The 25,778-nt window shown below is 46.1% G+C and overlaps 1 protein-coding gene across 10 annotated transcripts in view; it reads left to right on the top strand.

The window, feature by feature from the left end:
- Positions 1-25,778, top strand: part of CSGALNACT1 (chondroitin sulfate N-acetylgalactosaminyltransferase 1) — a 342,047-nt gene that overhangs the window by 87,681 nt on the left and 228,588 nt on the right. The window contains exons 1-2 of one of the 10 annotated variants that reach the window (XM_088832688.1): positions 10,206-10,559; positions 16,885-17,014. The exons of 6 other annotated variants lie outside the window; for them this stretch is intronic. The gene's annotated coding sequence lies outside the window, so the exon portion shown is untranslated. Of the gene's footprint in view, positions 1-10,205; positions 10,560-16,884; positions 17,015-17,069; positions 17,350-25,778 lie in introns of those variants that run through there. 3 more of the 10 variants (XM_055416692.2, XM_055416696.2, XM_055416700.2) reach the window with 3 other exon arrangements.

Here is a 25,778-nt window from a genome sequence, read left to right as displayed (position 1 = left end):
CTCATAGCTAAGATTCTCTCACGATGAGCTGGCACTTTTTGCACCATGGGAATGTTGTCTCAGGTACATTTCCCCTGGTTGTTTCAGGTAAGACATCTGTCTCTTTAAGTATCCCGCCCTGCTCGCCTCCCCTGGCTTCGGTCAGTAAGCATCCTTCATACCTTCCTCCAAGGTTTGGGTCTGCAAGCTTGAGGCAGCCACTGCCATCCGGGCCACGCATGCCCGGCATGTGAATCAGGGCTTCTTTGCAGCCTCCTGGATGGTCTGTTCCCTGCTCGTGAAAGCCTGAATGCACGCCGCCTGGAAGGGAGCCCGCTGGAGGGACCTGTCTTCCTGGGAAGGCAGGGCGGATGGGGGTGGTGGATCATTAGTTGTATTTAGTGTCAGATTTGCTCTGGAAATCTTTAATCGTAATGAATGATTTTTCAATACGTTTGGCATTCAGATTTTTCTGGGCCTGGGGGAGAGGTTTAAAAGGAAAATAACCACCCAAAGGAAACAGGGTTTTCAGTCTGCTCGACTTAAACCATGGTCGGAGCTGAAAAAAAAAAAGTGCAGACCTGACCCTGCATGATGGAAGATGGAAATATCCAGTCAGGACCGTGGTTATCTTCAAATAGGTTGATGCTGTTCCAGTGTTTTCCCAACAGTACGGGGGTGGGAGGGGGATTCGTGGCATCTCAGAGGCCTGATTGATGAGAAGCATCAATAGATACATGGACGGGTCCCCAGACACCGCGTTTTGCATCCTCTTCCAGGTGTGTGTAGCCCCGGCAGGTATTTTTTCTTTCCCTTTTGTGGTTACAGATGTTTGCCTGCGTGGGCAGGTAATGCTGGGGTTTCTGCCTTGGGGGTTGGGGGTCTCTGAGGGGAGTCCAAGGCGGAGGGTTTTCCTCTCCGGGGGGCGGAGGCTCAGGCTGGCTGGATGCACGGTGTGGGCCCCCATCTTGGCCGACCAGGACGGCTCTGTGGAGGCCAAAGCAGATGGACTGTGTCTCCATGTGGCTCCAAGTGGATGGCAGGGACGCAGCCAGGCAAGGCCCCTGACCCCCGAGGAGTGAAGCCAGCGGCTCTCCTGCTCTGAGATGGCGATTGCCTGAGCCTCAGCATCCTCCTAGCAGGGGGTCTTTCCCTGCGCGGGGGGGCCAGTGCTGGGTTCTGCTTTTGGACTTAAAGTCTTCCTATCAGGAAAGAGGAAGTGGAATAGCAGGAGGCTTTCTCGTGAGGAGGATATATGTTTACTGACAAGATGGTTGTTAACTGTTTAGATGGCATCCAGTTATTGGACGATGCAAACCTTTTTATTATTATTATTTTTTATTTTACATTTGACTTTATTTATTTATTTTTTAATTCATTTTATTGGAGGCAAATTATCTTACATTAATATATTGGTTGGTTTTGCCATACATTGACATGAATCCGCCCCGGGTGTACATGTGTTCCCTTTCTTGAACCCCCCTCCCACCTCCCTCTTCCCCATATCCTCCCTCCAGGTCATCCCCGTGCACCAGCCCCAAGCATCCTGTATCATGCGTCCAACCTGGACTGGTCACTTATGATAAAATACATGCTACAGTACCTTTCTCCCCAATCATCCCACCTTCACCCTCTCCCACAGAGTCCCAAAGACTGTTCTATATACCTGTGTCTCTTTTGCAGTCTCGTATACAGGGTTCAGGTTACCATCTTTCTAAATTCCATATATATGCGTTAGTATACTGTATTGATGTTTCTCTTTCTGGCTTACTTCACTCTGTGTAATTGGCTCCAATTTCATCCACCTCATTAAAACTGATTCAAATGCATTCTTTTTGATGGCTGAAAAATACTCCATTGTATATCTGTACCAAAGCTTTCTTATCCATTCATCTGCAGATGGACATCTAGGTTGCTTCCATGTCCTGGCTATTATAAAAGTGATGCAAACCTTTTTAAACAAAGCGTCACCTTAGTGTTTTAACTTTGACATTTTTTAAATTAGTAGGAGTGTTGGGAACATATATTTATGTTGCCATTGTTTTAGTTATCGAATCTCAATAAAGGGCAGCAGCTGGTGATTATGCAGAGAGACAGCTTTAAACAATGGGTAGAAGAGGAGTTAATGCTGGCTGGGGGAATCTACAGATAGAGAACCTCTGACTTCCAGAAGAATGAACGTTAAGAGGGGGAATGGCTGAGACGGACTGTGCATTTGTTCCCCAGATCTTGACGTCTTAGGATGAAAGTGCGCTCTGAGGTCAGAGTCAGGCTCAGAAAAGGCTGGGCTTCCCTGGTGGCTCCGTGGTAAAGAATCCGGTCAGTGCAGGAGACACGGGGTCTGTCCCTGGTCGGGGAAGATCCCACTTGCCCTGGAGCACCGAAGCCCGTGTGCCACCACCAGTAAGCCTGTGCTGTAAAGCCTGGGAACTGCAGCTCCACAGTAGCCTCTGCTTGTTGCAACTAGAGAAAAACCTATGCAGCAGGGAAGGTCCAGCACAGCCCAAAACAAGCAAATAGAAGATACGGTTCACACGTGAAATTTACTGGGGCAGCAGAAAGGCAGGATAAACTTAACTGTGTGTGCCAGCGACTTATCTTAGTAGCTGAGATATACCTGACCTTTAGGGTTCATGGAAGAGAAAGGCTGGAGCCTCCCACAATAACAGAATATTCTAGGTGTCTGTCCCATTATTTTACAGGGAGCATAACACAGATGGTCATGAAATAGATGAGGGGTGAATATCCTTCTCTCTCTTCCCATTCAAGCTACATGTTATCTGTGTTACTTAAAAGAAAAGACTTTATAGCAATAATAGTGCCGTATCACAGAACATTGGAAAAGTCTCAAAAAAAGTACGAGCCATGAAACGAGGAAGGCTCACACAGACACTGGTGCATACTTCAGCTTCTAGATGGTTTTGTGTTGTGATTTTTGATTTTTAACCTCCGTTTTGTACCCAGCTTTGCTGGCTGGTGCATGGTGAGTCTGTAGAAGGTCTTCACAGCATCCTGCTGAGGGCCTGTACTGGGTGGTGCTAGCTCGAGGTACTCCCCATGGTGACTTGCCTTCATGAGGTCTGAGCAGAGCCTTGCCCGCTTCCAGGGCCCTCGAAGGACCAGCTCACACACATCCAGAGTGGAAGGGTTGAAAGGCCTACTAGCAGGAGGTCTGTCTAGGAGCTTTCTGGGTGGTGCGTGCTCTGTTTAAGAGCTTTCGTTTGAGAACCTTATTGTTTTTTCCAGTGTGGTGTTCTGGGCAGGTGCTACGATGCCATCACTTTTGATGATGGCATCACTTGATGCTGTCATGGGGTGACACGGAGGAGGGCACTGAGAACACTCCCTTAGCTGATGGAGCTGTTCACGAGGAAGAGGATGACTTTCTTCACTGGCAAGGGTGTCTGTGTGGGGCTCTCTGGTTCACTCAGAACCCAGACTCTGTAGATTTCATGGGACCAGGAAACTCTGATTGGCAGTACGGTTGCCTCCAATCCGGCAGGCAGCAGGAAGCCTCACTGTTCTCGGTAGTTTTGAAAAATGAGAATCTTCTGGAGGATGTGGCAGCATAGCAGTATGGAAAGATTATGGGCTGAATAGTGCTTTTGCCGCTCATCAGCAGTGGTAGAAGGTGTAATTATCCCCGATTAACAGATGAGGAAATTGAGGCTTAGGGGGATTAAGTAATTGGCCCGAGGTCACGTAGTTAAGAGTTGGGGCTCTCTGAGGCCTGTCTGGACTCCGACTGCACTCTGAAGTCTGCTGCTCGCCCTCGGCGCCCCTGTCCCTCCCCGCCTCGCCCTTTCTCGCTCTCCTTGGTTTCTTTCTGTCTTCCTTCCCCTCTCTTCTCGTTCCCTTTCTTGCCCTCCGTCCCTGCTTCTCTCCCTCCCTCCTCTTTTCCGGGGATCTGTGGCCGAGTGCAGGGGATGGTACATAAGGCCCTTCATTCGTGTGTGTATGAAGTTGTGGTTACAGACGTGGACCGCAGCCGCACCAGGTTCACATCAAGGCCTGGCCACGTCCCGGCTCTGAGCCTGGGCAAGCTACTTAGTGTTCCCGTGCCTCAGTTTCTCCTGAGCCCGAGACAGCAGTGCGTCCTCTATGTTGGTGACGTAATAAATGAATCATCCCCTAGAAAGCACTTGGGACAGCGTCCAGGATATGGCGGACATTCACTGCCGGTGAGCCGTTACTGGTTTGTCATGATTTTGCCACTGTCTCTTGGACTGCAAGGAGATCCAACCAGTCCATCCTAAAGGAGAACAGTCCTGGGTGTTCATTGGAAGGACTGATGCTGAAGCTGAAACTCCAATACTTTGGCCACCTCATGCGAAGAGCTGACTCATTGGAAAAGACCCTGATGCTGGGAAAGATTGAGGGCAGGAGGAGAAGGGGACGACAGAGCATGAGATGGTCGAATGACATCACTGACTCAGTGGACATGGGTTTGGGTGGACTCCGGGAGTTGGTGATGGACAGGGAGGCCTGGTGTGCTGCGGTTCACGGGGTTGCAAAGAGTTGGACACAACTGAATGTTTGAACTGAACTGAACTTCGGGCTGGAGAGGAGGTGGATACCTTGTGGCTGGTGGGACACTCAGCCTTGTCCCCAGGCAGGTGCCTCCATGCCTGGGGGTCTAGGCAGATAATGTTCTCAGCTACAGTGTTGCTGAATGTTCTCAACAGCGAAAGCAAAACTGGGTGATCAGCCAGTCTTAAAGTAATGGTCTAAGCAGTGTAACAGGGTACATGTCCTATACTCTTACTGTGCAAAAAAAAGTAAATGAGAATTTAAGATGATAGCTGAGGTGATGAAAAACACTGTCTAGGTAATTTCTAGGTTCTGGGCAGATTCAGTTTAAATACTTTTGGAAGCAGTACAGAGATATAAGTTCTGGGGGGGGGCTCGATATGACTAACTGCTCCTGAGGAGACTTCAGTTTTGTTAGAAACACACACTGACTGGTGGACGGCTTTGTGGGAGTGCTGGAGTTGGGGATGAGAGTTCATATTTTGGGTCCATGTGTGGAGGACACCATCCTTTAGGATGATGACCTAGTTGGGGCAAAGAAAGAGATGCTTAGAGTGTTGCTGCTGCTGCTGCTAAGTCACTTCAGTCGTGTCCGACTCTGTGTGACCCCATAGACGGAAGCCCACCAGGCTCCCCCGTCCCTGGGATTCTCCAGGCAAGAACACTGGAGTGGGTTGCCATTTCCTTCTCCAATGTGTGAAAGTGGAAAGTGAAAAGTGAAAGTGAAGTCGCTCAGTCATGTCCGACCCTTAGTGACCCCACGGACTGCAGCCTACCAGGCTTCTCCATCCATGGGATTTTCTAGGCAATAGTACTGGAGTGGCTTGCCATTGCCTTCTCCGGCTTAGAGTGTTACAGATGGGAAATAGTGGAAAACATGGGCACAGTGGGTCTGGGTTACTGACTTCTGTTTTTCAGTAGGAATTTAAGAAATAAGCATTGCACCCTCTTCTTCTGGGAGATGCCTTGATAAACCTGCCTGGAATACATATGTCCCCCAAAGGGTACACTGGACACTAAAATGCCAAAATCATCCTGCAGAAAACGTAAATGACAAGGTCATGAACGTTGGAAAAACCTTTCCCTTTCCAGTGAGAGCTGAACCAGTGACCCCATCACTTAGATGAGTAGAAAAGTCATGTATGAAGGTAGTTATTCACAGCTTCAACAAATGTAACTAGCCACCAGGTACTGATTGTGACTGTCACATTCCACGGACCTGTTCAATACAAGGTGTGCAGAGTGGATGGTGAACGCAGTGTGTGATGTTTTAGCCGCAAAATCCCCCTGAAGGAGCTGAAGCTTACCATAATAAATGACTCGACTGCTGAAAAGCTGGTGGCACAGAGAATTTGCTTGGATTTTGGAATTCCTCTTGACTTTTCCTGGTAGTTCAGATCTTCTGAAATATATCTTAATAAACTATGGTTGGGGCTTCCTTGGTGAGTCAGTGGTAAAGGATCTGCCTGTCAGTGTAGGAGACACAGGTTCCATCCCTGATCTAAGATCCCACGTGTGGGAACTGCGAAGCCATAACTGTCGAGCCTGTGCTGTGGAGCCCGAGTGCCCTAGAACCCCAGCTCTGCAACAAGACAGGACACTGCTAGGAGAAGCCCCCGCGCCTCGTGTAGAGAGGAGCCCCCACTTGCGGCAACTGGAGAAAATCCCGAGCAACAGCAAAGACCCAGCATAGCCAAAAAAAGAAGTGTGCTTGGTTGAATAACAAGTAACTATATTTTCTCTATCATTGTTCTGCCTGAATAAGATTTCAGGGTTGAGAGGAACCACAAAATCAGCCAAGAACCACCAGTAAAGCTGGTGTGTAGGTCTTCTGTGTATCAGAATCTGGTTGGATACTCAATAATGCACAGAAGACTCAAGACAGGGAGGCCAGTTGGACCCTCCACTGACTTTGCCATGGACTCTCAAGTTAGCCTCACAGACCAGATCTGCCCCATACGATCCGTTTTGTCTTCATCTCCCAGCTCCCTCTTTGACTACTCTGCCCATTACACTGGCCTTTTCCCAAAACATCCCAAGCATGTACTCACCTTTGTACCGTCTACTTTCTGTCCCCTCTGTATAGAATATTCCTTCTGTGATACATTCCTATTGCCCTAGCTCTTAAGATGCTCACTCAACCTGTCTGGTGCTAGATGAACCTTTATTTTCTCTCCTTACACTCAAAGTGTTGTTACACAGGTTTCCGACTTGCACTGTAGCTCTTGAGAAATCTGTTAATTATTGTTTCTTAGTTCCTTAGTCAGTTAATTGCTTAGTACAGTTGGATTGCTCATCTGAGGGTTCAACCGACTTTGGTTTGAAAATATTAAAAAAAAAAATTCCAGCAAGTTCCAAAAAGCAAAACTTGAATTTACCTCTTGCCAGCAACTACTTAATATAGCATTTACAGTGTATTTACAATTATTTACATAACACTCGCATTGTATCTAGCATTGTAAGTTATCTAGGAATGGTGTGAAATATATGGGAGGGTGTGCAATACAATGCCATTTTACAGAAGGGACTCGACCATCTGTGGGTTTTGGTGTTTGTAGGGTGCTCCTGGAACCAATCCCTCTGAGATATTAAGGGACGGCTGTGATCTGTCTTTTCATTCTGGCTGTTTTTGAGATCTCTCTGTGTCTGGTGGTCTCTCGTGCCGCTGTGATATGTCAGGAGGTCTTTTGATGACTGTAAGGAATTTGTTAGGTCTTCTGAACCTTTGGATTGGTGTCGTTCATCAATTCTAGGAAATGTCCAGCCGTTCTCGTCATTTGCTGGGTCTGATTCGGCCTCTTTCTTTTCTCGTGGGAATCTAGTTAGATTCGTTAGACGCCTTCAGCATTACCGTGTCTCTTCATACTTCCTTCAGTTTTCCATCTGTGTCTTTCTCTGCTTCGTTCTCAATAATTTCTTCAGTTTTGTCTTCAAGATGTATCTTCATCGGTGTCTAGTCTCCTAATAAACTTATCTGTTGCATTTTAAATGTCACTTATCTTGCCTGCTTGGATTTCCAAAAGGTCTATTTATTTAAAACACGTGCCTATTTTTGAGTTTTCTGTTTCATATTTGTCTTATCAGTTGTTGATTTTATTTCTTTAAATATGAGTGCGTTGTATTTTGTGTTTGATGCTTCTGATATTTGAAACTCTTTGCTGATCTGCTGTGCATGTGTGTGCACACGCGCGTGTGTGGTTTCTGCTGATTCTTCCTCATATATATTTGTGACTTTTAAGTGTGTCACACTTTTTTGAAAATTTTACCTGTGAAGGTTCTTTCAGGCCTAGACTGAAGGTGGATTTTTCCAGAGAATTTGTTTACTGCTGCCTGATTTCTTGGGGGGTCTCACCAACCTGGGAACTCCTTAAAACACATTTTTGTCTCGAGATTTACCAGGTCACCAGGCACTGTGCTTAGACTGCAGGTCCTGTGTGAGGGCTAGATCGTGATGACAGATTTTTAGGGGAGATTGTTTTCTCCATGAAGTCACAAGGCTTGAGAAGTCAAATTTGCTTGCAGCTCCTTGGAGGCAGCCATACTGCTTGTTTTGTGGTGACACCTCACAAATTAGTGTGTGTGTGGGAAGCTCCTTTTCCAAGATACCTTATCGCTATCATGCAGAAAATTTTCATAGTGATGTTAAAATCAGAGATGATTGTGGGGTGAGGCGCTCAGATCCCTGGAGGTGTGTGATGCACAGGTGTCCTCACCTCTGAATAAAACATCTCCCTGACCCCATCCTGCCCATCTCTTACCAAACGAAAGTTCATGTGCCCAACTCATAGTGAGGCCACCTCGAAACATTGCAGTTTGGAGCAGAGAATGTTTTTTTTGTGAGGCCATGCAATGAGACGGATGGCTCACGCTCCCCCCAAACCCCTTAACAAAACGTTTTAAAGGCAAGGTGAGAGAGGGGCATGGTTGGCTGTTGCAGACTTCTTGGTGTTGGAATCCTTTGTTCTTGCAGCTGTCCAGGTAGCCCAGGTTACAATTTCCTGTAAACCTCCAACAACACAAATGTTATTCTCTGTTCTGCAACATTTTACCTCTATATGAATGGAAAAGAGTTATACCTTTAAAGGTCAGAGTCTTGAGAATGGCTTCCTGAATATTTCAGAGTATAGGTAACATTATTACCTTGAAGCAAAGACATAGAATACAAAGGTTAAAGTAAAAGAAACTGACCTTCTATGGAGTCAGATTTGTTCTTACCTGTTACACAGCCAGTCCTGGCTCAAGGGCTCCATCCTCCATGAAGACGTCCCTGGTTTCCCACGCTATCTCCAAAGGCATCATCTCCTCTTTTGAATTATCTTAGTATGTTGGACGTTTATCAGATTCACTCTTATCTCCACACCAGACTGAGAGCTCCATGTTTTATTCACATTTTCTCTGTTCCATAGCACTCAGTGGAAGGCCTTAAGCAATAGTTGGAATATTTTGTTCAATAATTAAAGGAAAGGAGTTAGTTGAGTAACAGGATGCTGCTGCTGCTGCTGCTGCTAAGTCACTTCAGTCGTGTCCGACTCTGTGTGACCCCATAGACGGAAGCCCACCAGGCTCCCCCGTCCCTGGGATTCTCCAGGCAAGAACACTGGAGTGGGTTGCCATTTCCTTCTCCAATGTGTGAAAGTGAAAAGTGAAAGTGAAGTCGCTCAGTCTTGTCCGACCCTTAGCGACCCCACGGACTGCAGCCTACCAGGCTCCTCCATCCATGGGATTTTCTAGGCAAGAGTACTGGAGTGGCTTGCCATTGCCTTCTCCGGAGTAACAGGATGAGCACCTGCTAAACACAGGATCACAGAAGGCTTGCAATTTGAATGGTGCTTAAAGATTGTTTAAATCTCCCGCGTGTAGTTCAGAAAGGTTGTCCAAGTGGGTGGGGCCTTCTCTGGGTGAAGGTATCCCCCATCCCAGAGAGCCTGGGTGTTTTTTGCACTGCCTCAGTGTCGAGTTTGGAGTGGTTTGGCAAATCTCTGTCCACGGTAGAGTCCCAGATGTCTGTGACAGCGGAAAATCTTTGTATCATTCTAAGAAAATGATTCTGTCCATCATTGTTTTTTTTCAAAGAGAGAGTAGGCCTGAATGTTCTATAAAACGTACTTCCCTAAAGTTTATTTGATTATTACTCAATATATTTGACTTGAGTTTTAGAGTGAATGAACGCATATTGCAATTTTTCTTCCTTTCCAATTCTTTTCTAATATCAGGTGATCTTAGATTTTTCTTTTTCAGTAAAACTGGAGAAATGTTTTTTCAAGTCTTGAAAACATTTATCTGGTTCTTCAGGAAAATTTACTTTGTACTGAGAACTTTTGACAAACTACCTGATTTAAACTTTGAAGATCATTCAGGACCCTCGTTTTAAGATGGGGAAGCTGAAGTGAAATAACTTCTGGTCACTCACCAGTTAAGGATGGGACTGTTAGGATTTACTTCACCTGAGCTCAGAGCTCTGCTTGCTTTCCTGGACTCCATATGCTCACAGCTTCAGCTTTATACTAGGATTTGGTCTGATTTTAAATGTTAGCCATTTAACATGTTTAAATGCCTAGTCTTCCCATTTGAAATTCAGAGCTAATTGTGATAGTCTCAGGATGTGACCTCACTGGAAAGTGACTGGGCGTTTCTAGTTCTTGTTTACTTTGTATTAATATTTGGAGAAACAGCAGGAAAATATTATCTGTCCAGTGACCACTACTGACATTGACTAATGCTTGTGTCTTAGTGCGAGGTCTGAACACACTCGGACGTTGTCCGGGGTGTGTTCGCAGTGATCGCTGGACAGGGCGCTGTAGGTGTGGGGGGCACAGCGAGGGCGCTGCAGGGCTCTGATTGGCGGGAGCAGTGGGGACACAGGCTCCTGTGTGGACCGCCCGGGATGGCTTCCTCGGTAAGAGGAGGAGTTCCTTCTCGGGCTGGGGAGGGAGATGTGAGGCATGCAGGCAGTCCGGAACTGCAGCTCCTCTCGTGCACTTGATGATAATAACTGGAAAGGTGGGTGGCTAGTTGGACGGAGCGATCTGATGCCCTGGAGAAATGTACAGGTGAAAATTCTGACTTGGTCCTTATGGCTCACGGAGGGGATTAAAGCCGTGGGGTTGGATCAGAACCGAGGGTGGGACCTTGAAGCACTCGGTGGGCCAGGAAGCAGGAGCCTCTAGGTTGGGAGCAGGTGCCCTTGGGGTGGGGGTGCAGGCCGTCTAACACTGGAAGGGACGGTTACCGTCCGAGGGTGTCCCGGCAGTGCCGAGGGAGATCAGGTCACGATGAAATTGAGCAGGGCTCACTGGATTCATTTGGCAAGGTGTGAGAACTGTGAGAGAATGAAAATCGACAGGAGGTGACGTCTGTCGACAACAGGGCTAGGGGAGCGGTGGGGAAGATAGTGTTGTGGTTGGGGGAGCGAGGCGGATGCAGGTGCTGCAGACGGGGGCAGCAGACCTTGTGGGGGCAGCTCTGAGGAGAAGGGGATGGGTTCACTTGCATCAGTTCATCTTTGACCTCCGGGGCTCACCCCCTTGTCTGACATACATTGTTACAAATGCTGAGAGGCGGTTCAAAGCAGAAAGCTGGGGAATGGAAACATCGGGGGGAAGAAGGGAAGCCAATGAAGGGGCCATGGGCAGGAGAGGCCCCGGGCCGGCTGGCCAGCCAGGTGGGGAGGGGGTTTGAAGAGGGGCTGGCCGTCAGCAGTTTCCAGTGCTGGAGTCAGGTCAAGAAAGTCAATGGCTCCGGAGTGTCCGTTGATTTTGGCAAAGACGGTTACAGAAACGTAGTCGGGTCAAAGTCCAGTTGGCACAGGATGTGGAGTGGAAGCGCTGGGAAGTGGGCAGAGCTGGTGCAGGTCTCTGTTCCTGAAGCTGCCAGATTGGACATAGAGAGGAATGTGGTAAAGGGTGGTACTGGGGGCGGGCAGGATAGACTTGTGCTGTCTGTAAGCTAATGGAAGGAGGAAACAGTGAGTGGTGCTGCTCTGGAGGGAAGAAGGTTTAAGGAGTGAGGGCCTGGAGGAGGAAGCAGGTGGGTGGGAAGAGACACCTTGCCCGGTGATCAGGAGGGACGGGGGTAATGAGAGGGACCTAGATGTTTCCAGACCCTGACGGCTGCCGTCAATGGCTGTGGACTCCCAGGGTCACTTATAAGTTGCATCAGCTCCCCACTCCTTGCTCTTTACCCCAAGCTTCCTAACATTAGGAAAGTTGTTACCACTGCCTACCTTGTAATTCAGGAGTGTTGCCAAATCCAGCCTGCCTGCTGCCTGTTCCGTAAAATACAGTGTTATTGACACGCAGCCACGTTCATGCAATTATGCATCATCCCAGGCTGCTTTTGCCCAACAGTGAAGCCTAAGATAGTCTCTGTCTGTTTTTGGAGGAGTGTGTAGACCTCTGCACAGGTGGGGAACCAAGGTGCCGTGAGGGTGCTGACTTCAGAGGGCCCCTCTCCCCGCAGCGCTGGGGGCACTTCCCTCTGGCGTTCTCCAGACGCCGCCTGCTCTGAGAATTACCCACTGACTCCTCTCTCAGGAGCTTTAGCTGTTAGAATCGGAGATTAGATCAGACGTGCACGAAACCTGGCCACACCTGCAGCGATACCTGTCTGGGTGCTTCTGAAGGAGCCCTGGTAGGGCTCCCGAAGGGCCTGCCTGCCCTGCTCTCTCTGGGACTGGGGTGTGCTGCCTTATCCTGCTTCCCTTGGATTGCTCTTCTTCACTTTTTCTAAGAAGCCAAGACGTTCCGCTCCAGAATCATTTCCAGAAGCCCCCGTGTCTTCCTCACCCCAGTGGTTTTGTTTCTCTGCCTTGAGTCTTCCCAGCAGCTGTGTGTGTTTTTCCACCCTTCTTGTGCATTTCCAGTCTCGTCTGTGTCCTGGGAGAGGCTTCATTGTGGTGGGGCTGCGGCGTGCTCTGCTCCAGCCCGGAGGATGGGGACCACGCCGACCCTGCATCCGACAGTTGCTCAGCGGGTACGGATGCCCAGCACATGAATTTTGATGAAGCTGAAAACATCTAGTGCCGCAGAATCGCGCTCTTATGCACGAAGTGGTGCTAATTGCTGACCCTTCTCAGTCACTCTTGAAGCCCAATCCTCTGTTGACCCTTTTGCATTCACTTTGAATTTCTGAATACATTGAAAGTAATGTGTTTGCAGGCACGTTTTCCCTCTGTATGCCACCCTGCTCAGTTTTCAAGAGAAAAGACACCTCCATTCAAATCTGGGTCTCTGTTGGATTTTGAAGTGCTTCTGAAGGTGAGACAGGCTGGGGCCTGGACCCTTGGCTGCAGTGCTCGCACCTGGACAAAAATACAGAGAAACTATTAGGGACTGAAAGTCACTGCGTGCCTGTGCAGTTGGGGCAAATTACAGACACAAGATACAGAAAGACCAAAGCCCAGATGCCACTTCTGAAGAGCTGGGAACAAAAGCAGGGGTTTGGGGGCAAAAGCAAAGTCCTGCACATGCCCGCTGACCTCAGCACCACCCAAGGGGGTGGCTGACTGCCTAAGCCATACCTCTGGCTGACCTCCCAGCCTGCTCCTACCCTCACCCCATAGGAGCAAACAGCTTGGCCCCACCTGGGGAATGAGCTAGCAAGCAAGGGAAGCTGTTACTTGCTTTTGCCTCCCCACTACTGCAGCAGGGGCCCCAATAAAGCCTTGTCTGAATTTCTTGTCTGGCCTTTTATCAATTTCTGTTGATGGGGCAGGGCCAAGAACCCTGGTTGAAAACAAAAGGATGAAGATTTTAATAGCTGCAGTTTAATTCTCCAGCTGAAAATTTATCAGGGTTTAGTTGTATCTCCTTAGCCCTATTGTCTAGAATCTTGTTCCACAAAGTGTGGCCAGCCCACCTCAGTACAGGTGGCCCTTGTGAGTACACTGCTTAAAGAGGTGGAGTCTTGGGTTGCCCCCAGACTTACTGAATCCGAATCTGCATTTTAACGAGGTCCCCTGGCATGTGTCCACACATTAAAATTTGAGAAGCACTGCTCTGGCCTGTTGACCTTGTGTTTCAGAGGAACACACAAAACACAGAGCCCTACCTCATCGATGTTTTATACCTTTTATATCTTTGCGAGGATGTGGTTTTATATTTTATGATGAATGTTTCCCTATCAGAAAAATTTTGCCATTTTTCTCAGTTATTGTTGGAGATAGATCATAATTAAGAGACTGAGTGTGCTTCTGAGTATGCTTTTACTCTTTCTTCATTTCTCTCCTTATGTAGAAATAAAGTCTAAAATCCTCTTCCTGCCTTTGAGGATACCTTGCAGTAAGTAAACAGCCTCCACCCTCAACCTTAGGCTTGTTTTATTTTCAAATCTTTACTGAATTTGTTACAATTGCATCTGTTCCATGTCTTTTAAAAAAATTAATTTTAGACTGGAAGATAATTACTTTACAGAATTGTAGTGGTTTTTGCCACACATCGACATGAATCACCCACGGGTGTACATGTGTCCCCCTGTCCCGAACCCCCCTCCCACCTCCCTCCCCACCCCATCCCTCTGGGTTGTCCCAGAGCACCGGCTTTGAGTGCCCTGCTTCATGCTTCGAACTTGCACTGGTCATCTAGTCATATGGTAATACACATGTTTCAGTGCTATTCTCTCATATTATCCCACCCTCGCCTTCTCCTACACAGTCACAAAGTCTGTTCTTTACGTCTGTCTCTCTTTTGCTGCCTTGCATATGGGGTCGCTGTTACTGTCTTTCTAAATTCCTTATATACGCGTTAATATACTGTGTTGGTGTGTCTTTCTGGCTTACTTCAGTCTATATAATGGGCTCCAGTTTCATCCACCTCATGAGAACTGACTCAAATGAGTTATTTTTTATGGCTGAGTAATATTCCATTGTGTATATGTACCACAACTTCCTTATCCGTTTGTCTTCCAATGGACATCCAGCTTGCTTCTGTGCCCCAGCTATTGTAAACAGTGCTGTGATGAACATTGGGGTACACGTGTCTCTTTCAGTTCTGGTTTCCTCGGTGTGTATGCCCAGGAGTGTGATTGCTGGGTCATAAGGCAGTTCTATTTCCGGTTTTTTAAGGAATCTCCACACTGTTCTCCATAGTGGCTGTACTAGTTTGCATTCCCACCAACAATGTAAGAGGGTTTCCTTTTCTCCACACCCTCTCCAGCATTTATTGTTTGTAGACCTTGTGATGGCGGCTGTTCTGACTGGTGTGAGGCGGTACCTCACTGTGGTTTTGATTTGCATTTTTCTGATAATGAGTGATGTTGGGCATCTTTTCATGTGCTTATTAGTCATCTGTATGTCTTCTTTGGAGAAATGTCTGTTTAGTTCTTTGGCCCATTTTTTGGTTGGGTTGTTTGTTTTTCTGGAATTGAGCTGCATGAGCTGCTTGTATATTTTGAAGATTAATTCTTTGTCCGTTGCTTCGTTTGGTATTATTTTCTCCCATTCTGAAGCCTGCCTTTTTACCTTGCTTATAGTTTCCTTTGTTGTGCAAAAGCTTTTAAGTTCAATTAGGTCCCATTTGTTTATTTTTGTTTCTATTTCCATGTTCCATGTCTTGATTCTTTGGCAGCATGCATGTGGGATGGATGCATTTCTTAGCTCCCCAAGCAGGGATCAAACCTGTACCTCCTGCTCTGGAAGGTGAAGTCCCAACCACTGGACTGCCAGAGAAGTCCCTTAATGCTGTTTGTGTGTGTGTGTGTGTGCGCGCGCGCATGCGCGCGCGTGTTTTATCATTCCCCCTTGATGATCTTGCAAATCGCTTGTATGCATAACTGTGAATTCTGTACTAGGTGAAGTTTTATTTGTCATTTTTCGAGTCCTTGAAAAAAATGAGGAACTAATTAAATACAGAAACAAGTCAATAGATGAATGAAACTACATTTCTTTAAAAATACATAATTCATTCATAACACTAATTGATATTGTCCTTCTCACCGATTAATCCAAGCAGGTGGAGTAAAAGATTACAGCATTTATTGATTTTTGGACAAGTCATGCACATGTACAGAATTCAGACCACCTCATTCCCATCCTCATCTTCTAGCTGGGCAACTCTTTGTACAAGTTTGTTGGGGACACTCTAAGAGGTAGCAGGAGTATTAGGAGCTTCAGTGTGGTTTGGCCCAGAGGGTGAGCTTTGACGCCAGACGGAGACTGAAACTCAGTCACTCCCTTTGTGACTCTGGGCAACCTCACGGTACCTCAGTTTTTCTCATCTGCAGAATGGGTATATGAAGGAGGTCTCAGAATTACTGAGAACAACTAATGAGATAATTCATGTAAAGGGCTGAGAACAGTTCTTGGCATGCAGAATACATGCAGCGAGTATTAGAGATTAATATTAAGTGTGGACATTTCTTTTTGTCCTTACCCTGTGCCTGACTAGCAGCATATGGTGTGCACTTCCATACCTTGGTTTTTTTTTTTTTTTAACCTAATGGTATGGAGATTGGTTCATTTTATTATGTATAGATCTGCCTCATTCTTTTTAGTGGGTCTACAGTATTCTCTTCTGCGGATGCGATTTTATGTATCTAGTCCCCTATGGGTGGACATTTAGATTGTTACGATATTATAAAGAGTCTTGATATTATATTGGTACTGTAAAGAGCCTTAGTGAAATGGCATGTGTGCATGTACTAGTGTGTCTGTAGGAGAAATTTCTAGAATTGGAATCTAGAAATGGTTGAAGGACAGGTTTTTGTTTTACTGGATACTGACAAACTGTCCTCTGTAGAATGATGTACCTCTACCAGCAAAATATTCTCATATACTTGTTTTGACAATCAACGTTTAATTTTTAAAAATATGATTTTGTATTAGAGAAATACAAATCAAACCTACAGTGAGGTTCCCTTCACACCAGTCAGGATGGCCGTCATCAGAAAGTCTATGAACGGTAACGGCTGTAGAGGGTGTGGAGAAAAGGGAACCTTCCTATACTGTTGGTGGGCTTGTACATTGGTGCAGCCACTATGGAAAACAGTAAATGTGCTCAGTCGCTCAGTCGTGTCCGACTCTGTGCGACCCCCTGGACTGTAGCCCACCAGGCTCCTCCGTCCATGGGGATTCTCCAGGCAAGAATACTGGAGTGGGTTGCCATTCCCTCCTCCAGGGGATCTTCCCAACCCAGGGGTCGAACCCAGGTCTCCCACTTTGCAGGCAGATTCTTTACCATCTGAGCCACCAGGGAAGTGGAAAACAGTATGGTGTTCCTTAGAAAAGTAGAATAGAGCCACACGTGGTTGCCGTGGTTTGCCAGGCCCACCGTGGGGAATGCACGGGTCCACAGAAGGTTTGTGCTGATTTAGGGGCCCATGGACAGTTGGGGTTCCCCGGTGCTCTGTGGTGGGCTTCATCACCGCTCTGTATGCTTGCAGGTGTTCGCTGAAGCGCTGGACCACAGATTCTTTATCAGCGTGGCAGTAGTCCCTGCTCAGCAACTTGACAAGACCTCCACTGGAGGAACGTGTCTCCCCCGGCCCTTGGGAATTTAGCCCGATGCAAGAGGTGCTGTTAAACTTGGCAGTCGGTACCGTTCGTGTGGCTCTTACTGTATGCTAGTCTTTTTTGTCAGTTGTTAGTTGTCAGCAACACCCTGTGAGACAGGGCAAACACTGAAGCTTGGAGAGATCAGCTGCCATGTAAACTGGGAACGGGACGGAACTGAGATTCGTGTCTGGGTCTTTTTCATGGTGAAGATCGCCCTTTCTCGTCCACCGTGCCATCCTGCCGGCTAAAAATAGAAGTGCCAGCACCGAGGCCAGGAGCTGTCACATTTGTCTGACACAATAGTTTTTTCTAAATAAGGGCTCATTATGACTCCTACTTCAACTACCCGTAAGGTAATTACAGTCAATTTTAATGTTGCTAATGATTTTGAAGATCTCTTCTAATTATCTTTATTACTTCTCAGAGGAAGACGGAGGCCTTCATTCGTTGACAAGTTGTCAGGTTTGCCCTTAACTTCCCAGAGATCAGCAGTACCACCCAGGGTCTCCCATCAGCTTCTGGTGATGGATAGAGAGCTCTCTTTTTGTCTCCCCCCATCCTGGCAGCCCAGCAAGGTCATCACCCACTTCTCATAGGATCCTCAAGCACACCAGGCAGTGTTCTTACTGTGCGCATATCTGTATGTGCAGGATTTTCCTGTCTTCCCACGGAGTGAAGTTGATATTTCTGTCTTCATTAATTCCTTCCGTCGCTGCCCGTTTTCTCCTTCCTTTGTGTACACCGTCTCTTTTGAAGTGTTCTGTCGGCTGATGGAGATTTGTCGATTTCTCGTCCATCATTTATTTCTTATTATTTTTCTTTTAGTTGTAAGGCTTACTGTATTCTGTGCCTTCCCTGGGCATTATTGTTGCTGTTTTCCCGTCCCTTTGCCCCAGTTCTGTTCCAGGCTGTTCAGAGTCTGGGTCGGGTTGTGCTGGAGCAGGGCCCGGCCAACACTGGGGGAGCCCGCAGAGACCGTCTGGGCTTCCAGATTCAGAGCATCACTGAGCTCTAACCATCATTCTCTTCCTAGCTGCCCCAGGCCCCCGCCAGTGCCCAGCAAGGCTTTTCCCTGGGGCCACAAGCCAGCTAGGGAAGAGAAAACAGTGCCTCCAGCATCGGGCAAGGAGGGGTGGTCTCTGTGGTCTCTGGTCTTCCCTGGGTGTGTCGTGGGTTCCACGCATGGCTGGGCACCCTGGGCTTTGATCCAGGTGTCTGGTACCCACGACCTCGAACCTCACACTAAGACTCTAAGAGTTATTACTCTCTGTGTTTTTGCCAGTCATGTGCGCTGATGCTCCGAGAGGCTGAGATCTCGCCTGGGAGCACACGGCCTGCCTGTGGGCGCTCCGGGGTTCCAGCCCTGTCTGTGGGCCTCCAGAGCCTGCACTGCTTCCACCGCAGCACAGCTTTTCTGTCCAGAGGTGCTTGATACTTGAGTGCTTTCTGCACCTTCTGTCGTCTTCACTGACTTAGTGCCTTCATGTCCTAATTAGAGGGCGTCTCTGTGGGTATCGTCACACTACTGCGTCACGCTCCCTGGAGTTATTTATGTTTCCCTGTTTGAGTCCTTGGGCTTCGCTGGTGGCTCAGTGGTCAGGAAGACCCCCCCACCCCACTCTCCGGAGGTGGAAATGGTAACCCGCTCCAGTTTTCTTGTCTGGGAAATCCCGCGGACAAAGGAGCCTGGTGGGCTACTCCATGGGGTCGCAAGAGAGTCAGACACAACTTAGCGGTTAAATAACAACATTTGACTCATTAATAATCTCAGCACATCATTCCTTTGTTCACTGTATTAGTACCCGGTGAGCCCTGTTTCCCAGGCTCCTGCACAGGGAGAGCAGGCCTTAAAGTGGTATCACATGGGGCCTTGACCATCTGATAATGTCAAATCAAGGTTGTTGATTATTTTCCTTTTAATGAGTTAAACTTTGATGCCCAAAGCATTTTTAAATGGATTCTTTTCCTTTTAGCGGCCCTGTTTTTTTACTTTTAGACCTGTGTCTTGCTTAACAGAGCATTCTGTAATTAATTCTGTAATTTATTTAAGTAGAAATAAATTAAGATTTTTAGTTGGAGTTTCAGTATCATTCTCTCAAAAATTAATAGAGCGAATGACAGAGAAGCGGAAGGATACAATAGGCCCGCAAAGCGCTGTGAACCAGTTCAACATAAGGAAGGTTTATACAATTTTCACACAACAGTAGGATACAAATTCTAGTCAAGTTCCATAGACTCTAAATTGGGAGCCACTGGAATGTATCCAGGAACATAAGATCAGGTGCAAAAATTCCATGGTCTAAAGGTATTGAAATCATACAGAGTCTGTTCTCTTATCACTGTGAAATTATGTTAGAAATCAATATCAAAAGATATTTGAAAATAGCCTGCAAATTTTCAAGTGCAATGTGACACTTACCAAGAGAGATCTTTGACTTAGCCACTGAAGGCCTCAATAAAGTTAGAAGATTGAAAAACCAGAGGGAGATTGCAGAGAAGAAAGCATTTAAATGAGAAATCAATGTCAAACTGAGAAATTAGTATCAAAGATACTTTACAAATTCCATGTGTGTGTGATCACTTTAAAGGTATGTGATACATAAGTTGAAAGATACATAATGCTGGCCAAATTATTTCCCAGTTAGCATGTGTAAGCTATGATATATGGAATGGATAAACAACAGGATCCTACTGTGTAGCCCAGGGAACCATATTCAGTACCCTGTGATAGAGCATGATGGAAAAGAATATAGAAATGAATGCGTGTTTATATGTGTATAACTGAATCACTCTGCTGTACAGCAGAAATTAACACTACATTGCAAATCAACTACCCTTCAATTTGAAAAAATCAAACACTAAAATAAATGAAGTTTTCCAGAGTGAATTTCTATGCAGTCAGCAGTGGGAGGAGGAGCGCGGACTCATACGTGCTTTAGGCATCATGTGCTGACCTGGCTGATGTGAAAAGCAAAAAATCATGGTGTTTATTTGCCTTTCATTGATTGCCAGTGAAGTTAAACGTTTTTATCTGTATATTAACTTTCAGTTCAGGTCAGTTCAGTTGCGCAGTCGTGTCCGACTCTTTGTGACTGCATGGACCGCAGCACGCCAGGCCTCCCTGTCCAGCACCAGCTCCTGGAGTTCACTCAAACTCATGTCCATCGAGTCGGTGATGCCATCCAACCATCTCATCCTCTGTCGTCCCCTTTACCTCCTGCCTTCAATCTTTCGCAACATCAGGGTCTTTTCAAACGAGGATGACAGAGAATGAGATGGCTGGATGGCATCACTGACTCTGTGGACATGAGTTTGAGTGAACTCCGGGAGTTGGTGATGGACAGGGAGGCCTGGCGTGCTGTGATTCATGGGGTCGCAGAGAGTCGGACACAACTGAGCGACTGAACTGAAGTGAACTGAACTGAAAAAATGCTCTACTTTTTAAGCTATTGAAGTATAATATATTCCTAATAGTTTAGAGTGTAAGTAAGTAAGTGTTAGTCGCTCAGTCGTGCCTGACTCTTTGTGACCCCGTGGACTGCAGCCCTCCAAGCTCTTCTGTCCATGAGATTTTCCAGGCAAGGATACTGCAGTGAGTTGCTGTTTCCTTTTCCAGGGGATCTTCCCAACCCAGGGATCGAACCCGGGTTTCCTGCACTTCAGGCAGATTCTTTACTGACTGAGCTACAAGGGAAGTCCTAACAGTTTATAAGGCATCTTTATATATGAAAGCTATCGATTCTTTCTCTATAATAGTTTTGAAAGTATTTTCCTGATTAGTTGCTGCCTTTTATGAATATTTTTTGACGTTTGTGTGCATGTGTGCTAAGTTGCCTCAGTCATGTCCGACTTGTTGTGACCCCATGCACTGCAGCCCGCCAGGCCTCTCTGTCCTTGGGGATTCTCCAGGCAAGAAGACTGGAGTGGGTTGCCGTGTCCTCCTCCAGGGGATCTTCCTGACCCAGGGATCGAACCTGTGTCTCTTACATCTTGTGCAATGGCAGGTGGGTTGTTTACCACGAGCGCCACTTGGGAAGACCTTTTGATGTTTAAGTGTGTTTAAATTGCTAATTTTTATTTATAATGTTAATTCACTCTAAGTGTATAATCTTAAGACTATATTCAGTTCAATTCAGTTCAGTCGCTCAGTCATGTCCGACTCTTTGCGACCCCATGAATCACAGCCCGCCAGGCCTCCCTGTCTATCACCAACTCCCGGAGTTCACTCAAACCCACCTCCATCGAGTCGGTGATGTCATCCAGCCATCTCATTCTCTGTCGTCCCCTTCTCCTCCCGCCCCCAATCCCTCCCAGCATCAGAGTCTTTTCCAGTGAGTCAACTCGTCGCATGAGGTGGCCAAAGTATTGGAGTTTCAGCTTTAGCATCAGTCCTTCCAATGAACACCCAGGATTGACCTCCTCTAGAATGGACTGGTTGGATCTCCTTGCTTTATTACTATGTAAAAATAAATTTACTAATTTTAATTTTTAAGAAATCGATTTTATCTTTTATGGATATATGACTTCTGTCACAGTTTTAAAAAGTCTTTCCCTACAGAAAGGAAATAATATGCTTAACTAATTTTTTTATAATATATCCTCTAATGGACTTTTTAAACTTTGTGAGTTACTTGGAATTAATTTTGGAGTATATCTTTCTACTTGATTTCTTCCTATCGATAATCAGTTGACCCAGCAATTATTAAGTTGAATCAGCCGTTGAATCCACCACAGAGTTTTGTCATCACTTCATCATGTATTCCTGTTTTGTATATCTTAGAGTTTGTTCCTATGATATTTTTGTTTTACTAATCTGCTTCTGATTTAGTCTAAAATAGTATTTAAAAATTGTTTTTCGAAATCTAGTTGATTTGCAATCTCGTGTTAATTTCTGCTGCACAGCACAGTGAGTCAGTTACTCACAGACACACATTTTTCCCTGCTATTTTCCATTGAGAGTTATCCCAGGACACCGAGTATAGTCCCCTGTGCTGTTCAGTAGGACCTTGTCTCCTTTCTCTGTATAACAGTTTGCCTCTGCTAACCCCAGCCTCCTGCTCCATCCCTCCCTTAACTCAGCCTCCCGCTAGGCAAGCACAGGTCTGTTCTCTCTGTGAGTCTGTTTCTGCTTTGGAGATAAGTTCATTTGTGCCATAGTTTAGATTCTTCATGGAAGTGATATCTTATGGTATCTGTTTTTGTCTGACTTCCTTGACTTGGTGTGGTCATCCCCCGTTCCATCCATGTTGCTGCAAATGGCGTTATTTCATTCATTTTTTATGACTTGATAGTCCATTGCATATGTGTACGTATCACATCTTTATCCATTCATCTGTTGATGGACATTTAGGTTGCTTCCATGTCCTGGGTACTGTGATTAATGCAGCTATGAACACAGAGGTGTATGTACCTTTTTAAATTATAGTTTTGTCAAGATATATACCCAGCAGTGGGATTGCAGGATCATATGGCAACTCTATTTTTGGTCTAAAATTATACTTTTAATTACTGTAGATCTATAGTCTGTTTTATTATTTGAGAGGTGGTATTTTTCCTTCTTACAGTTATTTTTAGAACTTACTTATTTTAACCTTTTAACTTCAAAAATGTAAGCCAAAGAATCACTCTGCCAAAATCTTTATCTTCTATCTCCCTTGACCTCTCTCCTCCCACCCTCAAGCAAAAACAGACAAAATGGAAACCAAAAGGAGACACACACAGCTCTGGGATTTGTAATTGCAATTGTATAGAACCAAGAAAATGCTTTTAGGCGGAACTGAGCTCATTTAGTGCCTATCTGGAAAGGCGCTTTCCTTTTGGACAAAAGCTTCTTAGTTTTCTGTGTTTTGCTTAATCTACAATTTTGTCCTGTCAGAGGTAGTTATCCTGCATCTCTGTTTAAGCACCAAAGATGGTCTGAGGCTGTGACTACAGCCTGATAATGGCCAACGGTGGCCAAAGGCTGCCCATCCACGGCTCTCAAGCTGGCATGGTTTTTACACTTTTATAAGCTTGTAAAAATCAAGCAAAGGAGGGTATATATGACAGAGACCCTCTGTGGCCCACAAAGCCCAAAATATTTACTGTTTAGTGCTTTACAGATAAAATTTGATGAAGGCATCTGCAGCGAAGCACTGGCGCACAGACAGCCCTGTGGGAGGCTTTTGTTTGCTTGTTTCAGGCCTTGAAGGTGATCTTATGTGAGGAGATGGGTGAAGGACTACAGGTTTGGTTTTGTTCTTCCTTTGTTTTCTCCCTACATTTCAAAATGCTTTCATCTGCTTTATTTTTTATTGTTAAACTTAATTTTATATTGGCGTGTAATTGACTAACAATGTGCTGATAGTATCAGGCGGACAGCTGAGAGACTCAGCCATACATATCCACGCATCTGTTCTTCCACCAGTCCCTTCCCATCCAGTCTGCCACATATACATAGACAGTTCTGTACAGGAGAACCAGCTGTGCTATATGGTAGGACCTTGTTGGTTATCCGTTTTAAATACAGCAGTGTGGACTTGTCAGTCCCAAACTCCCCAACTATCCCTTCCCCCAGTCCTTCCCTTCTGGCAACTGTAAGGTCTTTCTCTAAGTTTGTGAGTCTGTTTCTGTTTTGTAAATAAGTTCGTCTGTAGCACCTCTTTTTAGATTCTGCATAGAAGGGATCCAGGCTTCCCTGACGGCCCGTGGCAAAGAATCCACCTGCCAATGCAGGAGGCACGAATTCGATCCCTGGGTCGGGAAGATCCCCTGGAGAAGGAACTTGCAACCCACTCGAGTACTCTTGCCTGGGAAATCCTATGGACAGGGGAGCCTGGTGGGCTGCAGTCCATGGGGTCGTGAAGAGTCGGGGATGACTTAGTGACTCAACGACAGCAGCAACATAGAGGGGCTGTCATGCAGTGTCCCTCCTTCTCTGACTGACTTCACTCAGTATGACAGTCTTTAGGTGCACCCACGTTGCTGCAGATGGCCTGATTTCATTCTTTCCGATGACTGAGTGCTATTCCATTATACGTATGTCCCACATCCTAGGTGACCATTCTTCTGTCGGCGGACATTTGGGTTGCCTCCATTTGTTGTCTTGGCTATGGTAAACGGTGCTGCAGTGAACACAAGGTGACTTCATACACTTTACACTTTAAAAAGTGCCTTGGGACTTGCCTGGGGGTCCAGTGCTTAGGACTCCAGTGCTGAGGACACGGGTTCAATCCTTGGTTGGGGAACTAAGATCCCACGTGCCATGTGGTGCAGCCAAAAAATAAAAAGAAAACTTTTTATTTTTAAACTGCCTTGAGTGTTGCAAATTCTTTTTTAAAGTACTTCTTTTGGAGGGCTCACATCTGCTCATAAGAACATCCAATTTTTATACCTTGTGTCCTGAAACAGGGCTGTTGAGGTCAGCTGCTGCCCGCACGGGAGTGTCCGCGGGGCTCCAGGCAGACTCCCAAGTCTGCCCTGTGCTCCACACCCCAGCGGCAGTGCTGTTTCATAGACCTCTTCTTAACTAGAGTAGAGTCTTTCATTAACCTGATATGATCTGGTTTATCCAGTTAACTTCCGTCTACAACTGACCCTCAATCTCCGTAGGCTCTGCATCTGAGGGTTCAATCACTGCAGACTGTAAATATTTGAGACAGGAACATCCAAGGAATTTCCAGAAAGTGAAACATGAATTTGCTGTGTGCCAGCAACTACTTACATAGCATTTACATCAAACTTACAGCTATTTACATTGTATTAGATATGAGAAGTAGAATTAGAATATCTGCACATATTTTATTTTTTTTGGACATATTTTAAAGCAAAGGAAAATGTGCATAGGTTATAAGCAAATACTGCAGCAGTTTACATAAGGAACTTGAGTAAACCTGGATCCCAGAACTGATCCCCTGCAGATACTGAAGGATGACATCACTGAAGACAGCTCAGACTGCCCCGGGCATGAGACTGGTTCAGGTGGGTGTGTCACCACCCCCGGCACGGGACTGGTTCAGGTGGATGTGTAGCCCTGTGGAGGCTGTGGGAGTCCTGAAGGAGTCTGAAGACTTTATAGGGTCTTGAGGATGAGAGATAGTTGGCAGGAGACAGATGGGGTCTGCAGGTCACTGTCAGTGGGAACACGGGTAGATTCCGTGTCCCAAGAGACCTGGAAACCCCGAGGAAAGAAAGGCAAGACAGCAAAATAATACCAATTCTGCCTGGTGTTCCAGAAGTTTCCATCGTTTCTGAAGAAAGGCTGGAGAGACCAGGTTTCGTGTCTGAGCAGCGTGAGCCTCACAGCTGGGAGCAAGTGTAGGGCTTATCTCCTGTGTCTTGGAAAATGTGATCATTCAGGCATTGAGTCCAGCCTTTTGGATAATCTGAAAGGAAAAACAACCAAAGTTTAAGTCTTAAGCTCCTATGTGTACTTTTTGAAATGCTAGATGTTTCATAATCTTTTTTTCCCCCTCCAAATGTAGCGTTATTCAAGAGGAGTATAAGGCCCTGCTGAATTTGGTTAATAGAATTTACAGCAGGCAAGTCAGGCAAAGACCAGATTTCATGGAAAAATTTCTAAAGCAAGGTTGTTGGGAATTTAAATTAGATTTGAGTGTGGCTGATTACTCCTGGAAAATGCAGTCGTGTCTTACTAAATTAGAATTTAAAAATTCTACCAGGATCTGCCTGCGGTTCACAGTGTTGTTTGCTGATGCTGTGGGGGACCGATTTTGAGTTTTGATCCTAAGTATATGCATGTTCCAGATGTAATCATTTTCCCCAAGTTAATGAAAACATGACT

Source organism: Moschus berezovskii, chromosome 26 (assembly GCF_049115385.1).
Source record: "Moschus berezovskii isolate FMDL1 chromosome 26, NW_MosBer_1.0, whole genome shotgun sequence".
In the NCBI taxonomy this organism is placed as follows: Eukaryota; Metazoa; Chordata; class Mammalia; order Artiodactyla; family Moschidae; genus Moschus; species Moschus berezovskii.
The sequence above is the reverse complement of the archived record's forward strand: the minus strand, read 5'-3'. Positions and strand labels throughout refer to the sequence as shown.